Source organism: Nannospalax galili, unplaced genomic scaffold (assembly GCF_000622305.1).
Source record: "Nannospalax galili isolate Female #2095 unplaced genomic scaffold, S.galili_v1.0 scaffold475, whole genome shotgun sequence".
Taxonomy (NCBI): domain Eukaryota; kingdom Metazoa; phylum Chordata; class Mammalia; order Rodentia; family Spalacidae; genus Nannospalax; species Nannospalax galili.
Window position 1 is genome coordinate 5,988,092 of NW_008339435.1, and position 10,227 is coordinate 5,998,318.

Below are 10,227 nucleotides of genomic sequence, written 5' to 3' on the forward strand. Positions count from 1 at the left end.
GGACTTGAACCAATGTCCAGTCTACAAAGAGGATTCAACACAGAGGAAACATTTCCTCCATGCTTCCAAGGGAAGCCAGCCACGGTCGAGCAGGACCTTTGACTTATCTTCACATAGATGGAGCTGGTTAGAGGGGGGGGGAGAGAGAGAGAGAGAGAGAGAGAGAGAGAGAGAGCGCCAGGTCATGTGGTCTAATGGGAATTCAGGTTTTGTTACATTTATCACAGGAAATCATTTGATACCTTGAAGCAATAAAATGATGTGGATTAATTTACATTTTGATGACCTCACTGTCTCCCATCTACCCTTCTGCAGTATATATTTTATTCCAATCCTCCAGGAGGCTGAGGCAGAAGGATCTCAAGGTCCAATCCAGGCTAGCCTGGGCTACATAGTTGAGCCCCTAACCTAAAACAACAACATCACAAAAAATTGCACCTTTTCTTCAACTGTAGATATGATCCTTCTGAGGCTGTCAAATGCTTACATTAGATTCAAACTTCTTAGAGTGAGGTTCTAAGAGCCCCTCCAGGCCCACTTGATCTCATTCCAACTTCTCTATGAGTCTGCCCACTACGAGCTGGTGTGACCAGTTAGCTATGATTTGTGTCAGGTACTCAGTGAGGTGAGTGCTTCCTCCTTCTACTGCCCACTGACTTGGCAAATCCCCCTCCTTTTTATGAGTGTAGTAGGAAGAAGCATCTCTCCACCTCTTCTTCCGGAGTGAGTTAATGTCTGTGCCAGCTCTGTGTTTGGTAGAGACTTCCAGGGAAATGCTCTGCCCACAGCCCACTGATTTGGACTCTTTGTCTATTGCATGTTTTTCCTAGTAATTTCTTGAGATCAGAACTGCCTGATGTAACTGTGCCTTTCACTCCCCGCACTATGCCTGGCACTCAACAGAAGAGTTACAGAATGGATTCAGGAATGATTGATTTCATGGATGAATGCTTTTGAACTTACTCTCCAGCCCACAGAGTGGGCCTGCAGCCCTTGGGCTCTTTGACACTGTAGCAGCTGGGGTGGGGCATCTTGTAAGTTTCCATCTGGGTGTCTTTGCCATAGCATCTGCCTCCCTCCTTAACTGTTGTGGGTAGGTGATTCACACAAGCACGTAGGACATCAAACTTTTTGTTTTGACTTGTACAAAGAACCTTAATTACTGATCACTCTCTACAGTTGCATCCACAAAAGCTGGCAAGGACCATCTGCCTGGGATCTCCAAATCCCATGCTCGGCTCAGTCCTCAGGGCCCTTGGGAAACTACCAGAAGCAGCACCCCCTCCAAGCTTCGGGCCAGGCTGACTGGCATTTAGGAGCCCACATGTGGACCTTAAGTTCACAGTGCAAATTACTCCATGTGGATGTCAGCAAGCTTTCCCCAAAGTCACTTGTAATTTCTATGACACTCCATGACCCCTGTCTTTCCCTTTTCCTCTTATAATTTGCTATTTATGGAAGAAGGCTGGGGAGGCACAGAAAAGGAAGAAAAGAGCTGGGGAAAGAAAGGGTGAACCAAAGGAGACTTGGAAGGGGAAGAAATGGAGGAGCAGAAGGGACAGAAAAGAGGGAGGGAAGAGAGAGAAAGCATGTGATTTAAGTAACCATGCATATCTGTGAAATATATCTGAAATATTTTTGTCCCAGCAGGGACCTCATGGCAGATCTTCCACATTTAATTGCCCGGAGAATCCAGCACAGAACAAAGCCCCTTTCTTTGCGACCTCTCTCTCATATGATAACCCAAATGCAGGAATTGCTATTTTTCTCCAGGTTCCATCAACCGCAGCCATCTGTCTTGGCCCTGAGTTGCTCAAAACTACTTTTCTTCCTTTCACGTGCCAAGTGTGTGTATGTGTATGTATATGTGTCTGTGTGTCTGTGTGTGTGTGGATGTATGTCTATGTGTGTGTGTGTGTGTGTGTGTGTGTGTGTGTGTGTGTGTATCTAGGTATGAGCATGTCTGAGTGTGTGTATCTATGTGTGTGTGTGTGTATTTGTGTGTGTCTGGGTATGAGTGTGTATCTGTATGTGGTATTTGTGTGTGTCTGGGTATGAGTGTGTATCTGTATGTGAGCATGTGTGTGTGTGTGTGTGTGTGTGTGTGTGTGCATGTCTATGTATGCTGTGTAAGCTATCAGCAACAAGACCAAAGTAGCCCTAACTGCAGCAATGGAAGTTGCTGGTTGCTCTGTGGAATTCAAGGTAACTCCCCTAGCCACTCCTGGCTGCCAGATGTTAGGCAGCCGGCCTTCCTTTGATCCTCACCCACCGCAGAGCCATTCCAGCTGCAAGGCAGTAGGGTTCACAGACATTTTCAGGCTCCACCCCAGATCTGAGTGAGGCTTGATCTTGCCTGAGGCCAGCTGTGGGGGTGGGGAGAGAGCAGAGCCTACTGGGAGCAGGACTGGGTAGGGGCAGCTTTGTGCCCAGGGCTCAGTAACTGCTGCTTATTAAAAGCTTGTTCTCTGTCTGGGAGTCTGGCCTTTACCACAGGGGGAAGAAGAGAATGGACATAATTCCAGGGTGTGTATAGAACACCATAAGCAGAGGACAGAGAGGGGAACAAGCACCAGTACTGGCCCCTTCTCTGTGGATGTACCGGGACCTGGGTGGTCCTGGGCACCATCACTCCCACCACCTCCTCCATCTTTTTCTCTTCTTTTTTTTGTTTGTTGTTTTGGTTTTATTTGTTTGTTTTTTCTTTATTTTTTGAGACAGGGTCTCCCCATAGCTCCAGCTGACCTGGAACTTGCTATGTAGACCAGGCTGGCCTCCATCTCACAGAGATCTTCCTGCCTCTGCTGAGACTAAAGGCAGTGTGCACCACTGTGCCACCCAATTCCTTCTTTTTTAATGCATGTTTTATCCCTCCCCCTTTCCTTGTCTTCATCCTTTTCTTTCATAGTTACTGATGTATATCAATAACAGAATCAGAGCAAGGTGTTCAGAAGTCACACCCACCATGCGAATACACTTATCATCTCAGCTGGCTGTCCCTCCACCAAGATGTGAGGAGACATAAAGAAGACAAGTGGCATTAGGTTCACCAGTTAAGAGTTCAAATTCAGGCTGGAGAGATGGCTCTGTGGTTAAAAGCACTGGCTGCTCTTGTAGAAGACTTGAAATTTGGTTCTCGGCACCCATGTGGTGGCTAACAACCATCAGGCAGCCAACAACCATCAGTAACTCCAGTTCCAGGGGATCCAATGGCCCCTTCTGGCCTCTGTGTGTACTGCACTCATGTAGTACACTTACACACATGCAAACAAAACACTCATACACATAAAATAAAGATAAAATTTTTTTTAAAGTTAAAATTTCATATTTCCTCTGTGATGGTTAGTGCAAATTGTTAACAGGGTATAGAATGATCTGGAAGACAAGCCTCCAGCCATGTCTGTGGGGGATTATTTGTTATGCAGACCAGGCTGGCTTTGAAATCACCTGCCTCTACCTCCAAATTCCGGGATTAGAGTGCTGGGGTTAAAGCCACCAGGACTGGCTGGGATTATCTTGATTATGTTAATTGATGTACAAAAACTTGCCTTAACTGTGGAAAGGACTATTCCCTGGTCAGGGGAATCCTAGACTATATAAAACAGAGGAAGAGAACTGAGCACAAGCATGCATTCATTTCTCTCTACTCCTTGGCTATGGGTATGATGTGACCCAGTATAATATGAGTGCAGAACCCACAGACCAGTTGTTTCAAGTTCCTGCTGCTTTGACTTGCCACGATACCTTGACTGTAAACCACAATAAACCTTTCTTCCTTAAACTGAGTTTTAAAAAATATTTTATTATTTTTATTTTATGCGTATGAGTGTTATGCCTACATGTCAGTAAGTTCACCCGTGTCATGCAATGCCCACAGAGGACAGAAGAGGCTGTTGGATCCCCTGGAACTGGACTTATGGACAGTTGTTAGCTGCCATGTGGATGCTGGGATTCGAACCCAGGTCTTCTGCAAGAACAATCTGTGTTCTTAACTGCTGAGCCAGCTCTCCAGACGCCTTAAATTGATTTTTATCAGGATACTTCATCACAGAAATAGGGAGAAAAAGACATTTTCTTTCACTGGTGGAGGTGTAAAAGGAAAGATTTCTCTGTCCTTCAAGGTTCCCCCAAATAAATAAAAAAATAGGCAGATTACTAGGAGAAAATGGTACACACATTCATTACCATAAACGGGGGCGTGAGGGACAGGGAATCACAGCACATAACAACCTCTGAATCTCCCCAAGGGACAGGTGGTAAAGGCTTGAGAGTTACTTAAGAAGAGTTACTCAGAAGTTTCTGAGCTAAAATGTGTGGCTGCAAGAAAGGTCATCTTATTATGCAGATAAAGTCTCTTAAGCCCTGCTACCTGAGGATTCACAGTCTGTCCAGGCAGGGTGTCTTGGGCTTGGACACTTCTCAGCCTTTTCTTTCCCCTCCTGAGTGATTTACTCTTTCCTGGTTATTCTGTGAGATTCCTCAGGAAGGGACTTAAGACAATTACCTTTCTTTTGGAAAAAGCTTCCCCCAGTCATACAAAGAAATTCCTGAGGAAGTCCTTCCTGGTAGCTAGTGAAACTGGGAAATGACAGGTCAGAGTGATCTTGAATCTGAGGCAACTTCTTAGACCTTTCAGCAGGTCAGTCAAGGTGCTTTGAAGTATCATTTTCTGGGCTTTTAACACTGGTTATGTCACCTTGGAGAATCTTTTTTTTAAAATATTTTATTTTTATTTTTATTTTATGAATATGAGTGTATTGCCTGCATGTATGTGAGTGCACCCATATTGTGCAATGCCGCAGAGGTCAGAAGAGGGCTTCAGATTCCACTGGAACTGGAGTTAAGGACAGTTCATAGCCACCATGTGAGTGCTGGGAATCGAACCCGGGTCCTTTGCAAGAGCAGTCAGTGTTCTTAACTGCTCAGCCATCTCTCCAGCCCCATCTCAGAGAATCCTTTTTACAAAGATTTATTTTATTTTTATTTATGTGTATGTGTCTGTGTGTGTGCTCCAGGAGGCCAAAAGAGGGCATGGGGACCCTTGGAGCTGGAGTTACAGTGGTTGTGAGACACTTGATGTAAGTGCTGAAAATCAAATTCAGGTTCTCTGCAAGAAGAGCAGCAAGCATTCTTAACTGCTGAGCCATCTCTCCAACCCCTCAGAGAATGTTTTAATCAGTCAGCCTCTGTTACCTCATCTGCATGATGGAGATCACAGCATCATGAGGCGCTTTGTTCACAGGGTTAGTGCAATGGTTAATCCTCAACCTGACTGGATTTGGAATCACCTAGGAGACTATCCAGTGTGTGTCTACAAAATTTCCAGAGAGGTGGGAAGACCCAGCCTAAATATGAGTGGCGTCATCCCATGGGCTGAGGTCCTATGTAGAAAAAAAAGGAGGAAGTGACCTAAGCACCAGGTTTCCTGCCAAAATGGACCATATCCCCTTACTCCCTTAAGCTGTTTGTGTCAGGTATTTTGTCATAGCGATAGGAAGAGTAACCAATATAGTTACCATGGGAAATAATAATGCATAGTATATGCTCAATAATTTCAGCCATTTAGCAAATATGATTTAAGTGCCTGCAATCTTCTCTTCCAGGTACTGAGTGAACAGAAGAGACAAAAAGAAAACCTTGCTGTCAAGGAATTAACATTCCACAAGAAGCCAACAAACAAATAAATATATATAAAACATTAGAGAAAAAAATGTATAGTATGTCAGATGAGGTTTTCAGTGCTATGAAAGAAAAGCCAAGAGGAAGATTAAAGGAGCACAGGAGTGGCAGGCGCAGTAGCCTCTAATCCCAGTACTAGGAAGTCTGAGGTAGGAAGATTACCACTAGTTTGCAGCCAGTTTGGAATACAGAGTAAGACCCTGTCTTAAAAAAACAAAAGCAAATTACTCCCAAAGTCAAAAAATAAAGGCAAAAAAGTATTGAGAGGGAAGAGGGACTTCTGCTCTAAATGGAGCAATCAGAAGCTCCCTGAAGGTGTGGCCTCTGAATATGGGCTGATGCTGAGGGAGCCAAGCATACCCACATCTGAGGGGAGAGCATTCCGAGGCAAGAATGTGCCAGGTACAAACATCTAGGCGCTCAGCCCAGGTGGGACCAGAGCTCTGCGAGAGAGGAATGTTAGAAATAAAATCTGAGGTCAAGGACCCCACCTATACTGCACAGAGGATACATGGACAAAATGAAAATAACTCAGCAAGGCAGCTTTTATTTTGGCAAAAAGATGTGTTGAGTCATCCAGATGGACCAGGTATACCAGACTTTGATAGGTTTTTATTCTAATGCATGAGTACTGAGTCTTTTCCCAGTTGGTTGGGGTCTGAAGCTGTACTGACCCAATACAGCTTCAGAGGATTTCAGTTGTATAAGGGAAGCCAAACAAAATCAGAACCATTTAGCTAAGCCCAGCCCAGTTTACCACTAAGCTTCACATTGCCACATAGCATTAAGTAATGGGTACAATAATGTTAAATTTGAGATGTTAGGTGGACATTTGAATTAGGGTGTCATGTAGGCAGTTGGATGTCTGAGTTTAGAATCCAGGAAGATATCCAGGCTGAAAAGACAAATTGGGAGTCATGAGCATATGGACAATAGTTTAGTCACAAGGTTGACGAAATCATCAAGGAAGAAGTACATGTAGAGAAGTCCAAGGATAGAGACCTGAACCACCATAGTACTTGAAAGAGAAGGAAAAATCAGCATGTGTGATAAGGATGGACCAGTCCATGCAATAGGCAAAAAGCTAGGCATGTGTAGGATCTAAGTATGGAATGTACTTCTAGGAGAAAATGAAATCAATTGTGTTGAATAGCTAAGTAATCAAATAAGATGGTGTGATGGTTAATTTTCATCAAGTTGATTGAATTTAGAATCACTGTAGAAACACACCTCTGGCTGTGTCTATGAGGGTGTTTGCAGAAAGGCGTAATTGAGCAGGGAAGACCCAACCTGAATAGGGGTGGCACCCTGAATACAGGTGGCACCCTGAATACAGGTGACACCATGTGGACAGGGTCCTGGACTGAATAAGGAGAAACCAAGCAGAATACCAGCAGTCATCTCTGTCTGCTTCTGACTGCTGACACAATGTGAATGTCTGCCTCAAGCTCTTGTCACCATGCCTTCCTCACCATAATGGACTGAATGCGTTCAAACCATGAGCCCAGATAAACCCTTCTTTCTTAAGTTGCTTTGGTGGGTGTTTTGTCGCAGCAACGAGAAGATTAATGAATATAAAGGGAGACCAAGAACTGATCGCTGGACTTGGCCAGTGAATGTCTTTGAGAGGGGCAGTCTCAGTGGAGCAATAAGTGTGGAAGCCTGCTGAGGAGGAGTTACAGAAAGAATGAAAGAGTTGGAATAACAGTTACAGATAACCCCTTGACAAATTCTGGAAAACAGAGAAACAATCTGTAGTGGTCTATATGTGGTTAAGAGAAAGGGTTTTGGAGTGCATGCCTTTAATCCCAGCACTCAGGAGGCAGAGGCAAGCACATCTCCGTGAGTTCAAGGCTAGCCTGGTCTACATAGTGAGTTCCAGGCCTGCTGGGGCTCTCAAAAAGACGAGAGAGAGAGAGAGAGAGAGAGAGAGAGAGAGAGAGAGAGAGAGTTTGGGGTTTGGTTTGGGTTTGGGTTTTTTGAAACAAGGTTTCCCTATAGCTCCAGTTAGTCTGGAACTTGCTATGTTGACCAGACTGGCCTTGATCTTACAGAGATCTGCCTTCCCCTGCCTACCAAGTGCTGGATTAGAGCATATATCATCATGCCCTAGATCTAATTTTTAGATGTGTGACAGTCATGTACTTAGAGCAATCTAAATATTTTTCCTGACCAAAGCTGTTAAGTTTGACTAATATGAGCCAGTCAAGAGTTCTGGCCTCAGCAGGTAAAGGCACTTACTGCCAAGTCTGAGTGTGATGCCCAGGACCCATACGGTAAAAGGAAAAAAACCAACTCCAACTTCTGCAGGTTGACCACTGATCTCCACACATGCACTATGGCACATACATGTGCACATACACACATGATTGATAATAAATAAATAAATATAGTTAAAAGAAAAATTGTTCTATTTCCTGTGCTATTAATCATTTTAGGCATGAAGATGTTGCAGTTCTGACCATTAAAGAAGCTGCTAGTAGTCTCATAATAAAGACATAAAGGAGAATCTCAAAGGACTGGTTTCTTTGCTTCCCACCATTGCATACATACACAGAAACAGGACTTGCAGCATCCACAGTGCTGGCCTGAGGAAGGCAGCCTTTAATGACATCACTGAACATCAGATGCAGCCCTGAGCTGCTTTCGCTCCTGACTTCTCAAGTATGAGCTATGGTTATATATTTTCCTCATTGACTGTGCCCTTTTGTGTTGGCTGATGCATGGTTTGTAATTGAAAGAATTGTGGTACATGGGACATTGGCAAAATAATGCAGAATTCAGCTTAGCATCATTGAGGACACAAATTGAATTCAGTCTAATATATACAAAACAGGAACAGTGTGCTATACACAGATGAGCAGAACTCCTCTACCGTGACTATCTTATGACAAATATGTGAATCTGTAGTAGAGACTCAAGATAGTAAACTGTAGAAATTACAGTTCTAGAAAGCAGAACATGTTAAGTGTCTTGAAAGAGATGTGAGAGGTCAGAGAAGACCGTGATGGTCTTTCTTTTGGGAAACCGTGTGTGTATGTGCACATGCAAAGAGGCAAGGGATTCCTAGAAACTAGCACATGGCAATAACAAATTTGGGGCAAGTTGTTGGATGCTTTGGAAAATCAAGTGGTAAGTGCAGTTTGGCTGGCTGACACCCTAGGTGCTTGGAGCCATAGAAATAATGTCAGAGAGTTACCTTGGATCAGAATTGGAGAGGCCTTAAAGACAGGCCAAGAAATCAGGGTTGGCTTAGGTTAGAAACAGTGGTCCCTGGTGATTTTTTTTAGTAGAGAGCAATATGATCTGGCCTGAATGTGGAAAGACTCATAATTAGCAGGAGAATAGAAGGCACTTCTTATCCAATAATAACCAATTGTTTTAGACATTTACCATATCAAAATACACAGATGTCTAATACAGACACGCCTAAAGCTTCAATAAGAATAAAGAAGAGAGGGGCTGGAGAGATGGCTCAGTGGTTAAGAGCACTGACTACTCTTGCAGAAGACCTGGGTTCAGTTCTCAGCACCCACATGGCAGCTAATAACTGTCCATAACTCCAGTTCCAGGGGATCTGACAGCCTCTTCTGTCTTCCTTGGGTACTGCATGACATAGGTGCACTTACACATATGCAGGGATAACACTCATACACATAAAATAAAAATAAATAAAGTTTAAAAAAAAAAAAAGAAGAAGAGAGAGTTGTATTCTAGACCCCAGAGATGGGAGGGGGCAACAGGGCTGAAAATTTGCCTGAGCCTCACACAAACCTCTTCAACCGTTTTCTCTGTGTCTGACTGGCTCTTCTAGGCTCTTGGTAACCACAGACAGCCCCAATTCCAACCCAAATCTGCCTCCCAACCCCATTTGCTCAAGTGTTTTCCTACCAGGAGCTCTTCCAATCCATCATACTGCCCTTTGCAGAACACTGAAATATTGACAGATTTAAGTCCAAGCTGCAGCCTATGAATTAGCACAAAATTATATATTTAGCACCTTTATGCTTAAGGTACTAAAAAACGTTAAATTTAATTAAATTTACAGACACTAACAGACAATATAAAACCACAACCATAAGCCTGAACACCTGTGCATTAAAAAAAAAACAATCTGCCAAAAGTGAGCACCGTGGGCCATGTCTGGCCCCATTAATAGTCATCTGCTGCTTGCTAATGCTGCTCACTGTCATCTGCTAGCACTGGCCAGTGGACAAGAAATAACAGGTGCCAAAGATTTAATAAAACCATAGAGAAGAAAAAAAATGTCAAAGCCGAAGAAATTCTATCCATTAACTTAATTTTTCTGGGAATTAATGTATTTCTTTATTCACTGGGTGATCGATTGAGCAGTTACTGTGTGCCTGGCACTGTGCCAAGGAGAGGAACCAGGAAGTGAGATGCAATGCTGGCTTCCAGAAGATGCCTAGGAAGAGAGAGGAGAAAAGGCCAAAGGAGTACAGGAAGAACCCTGTCTGGTGGTACAAGCCTGTAATCCCAGCTCCTTGGGAGGCTGAGGCAGGAGTAACACAAGTTCAAGGGCTGCTT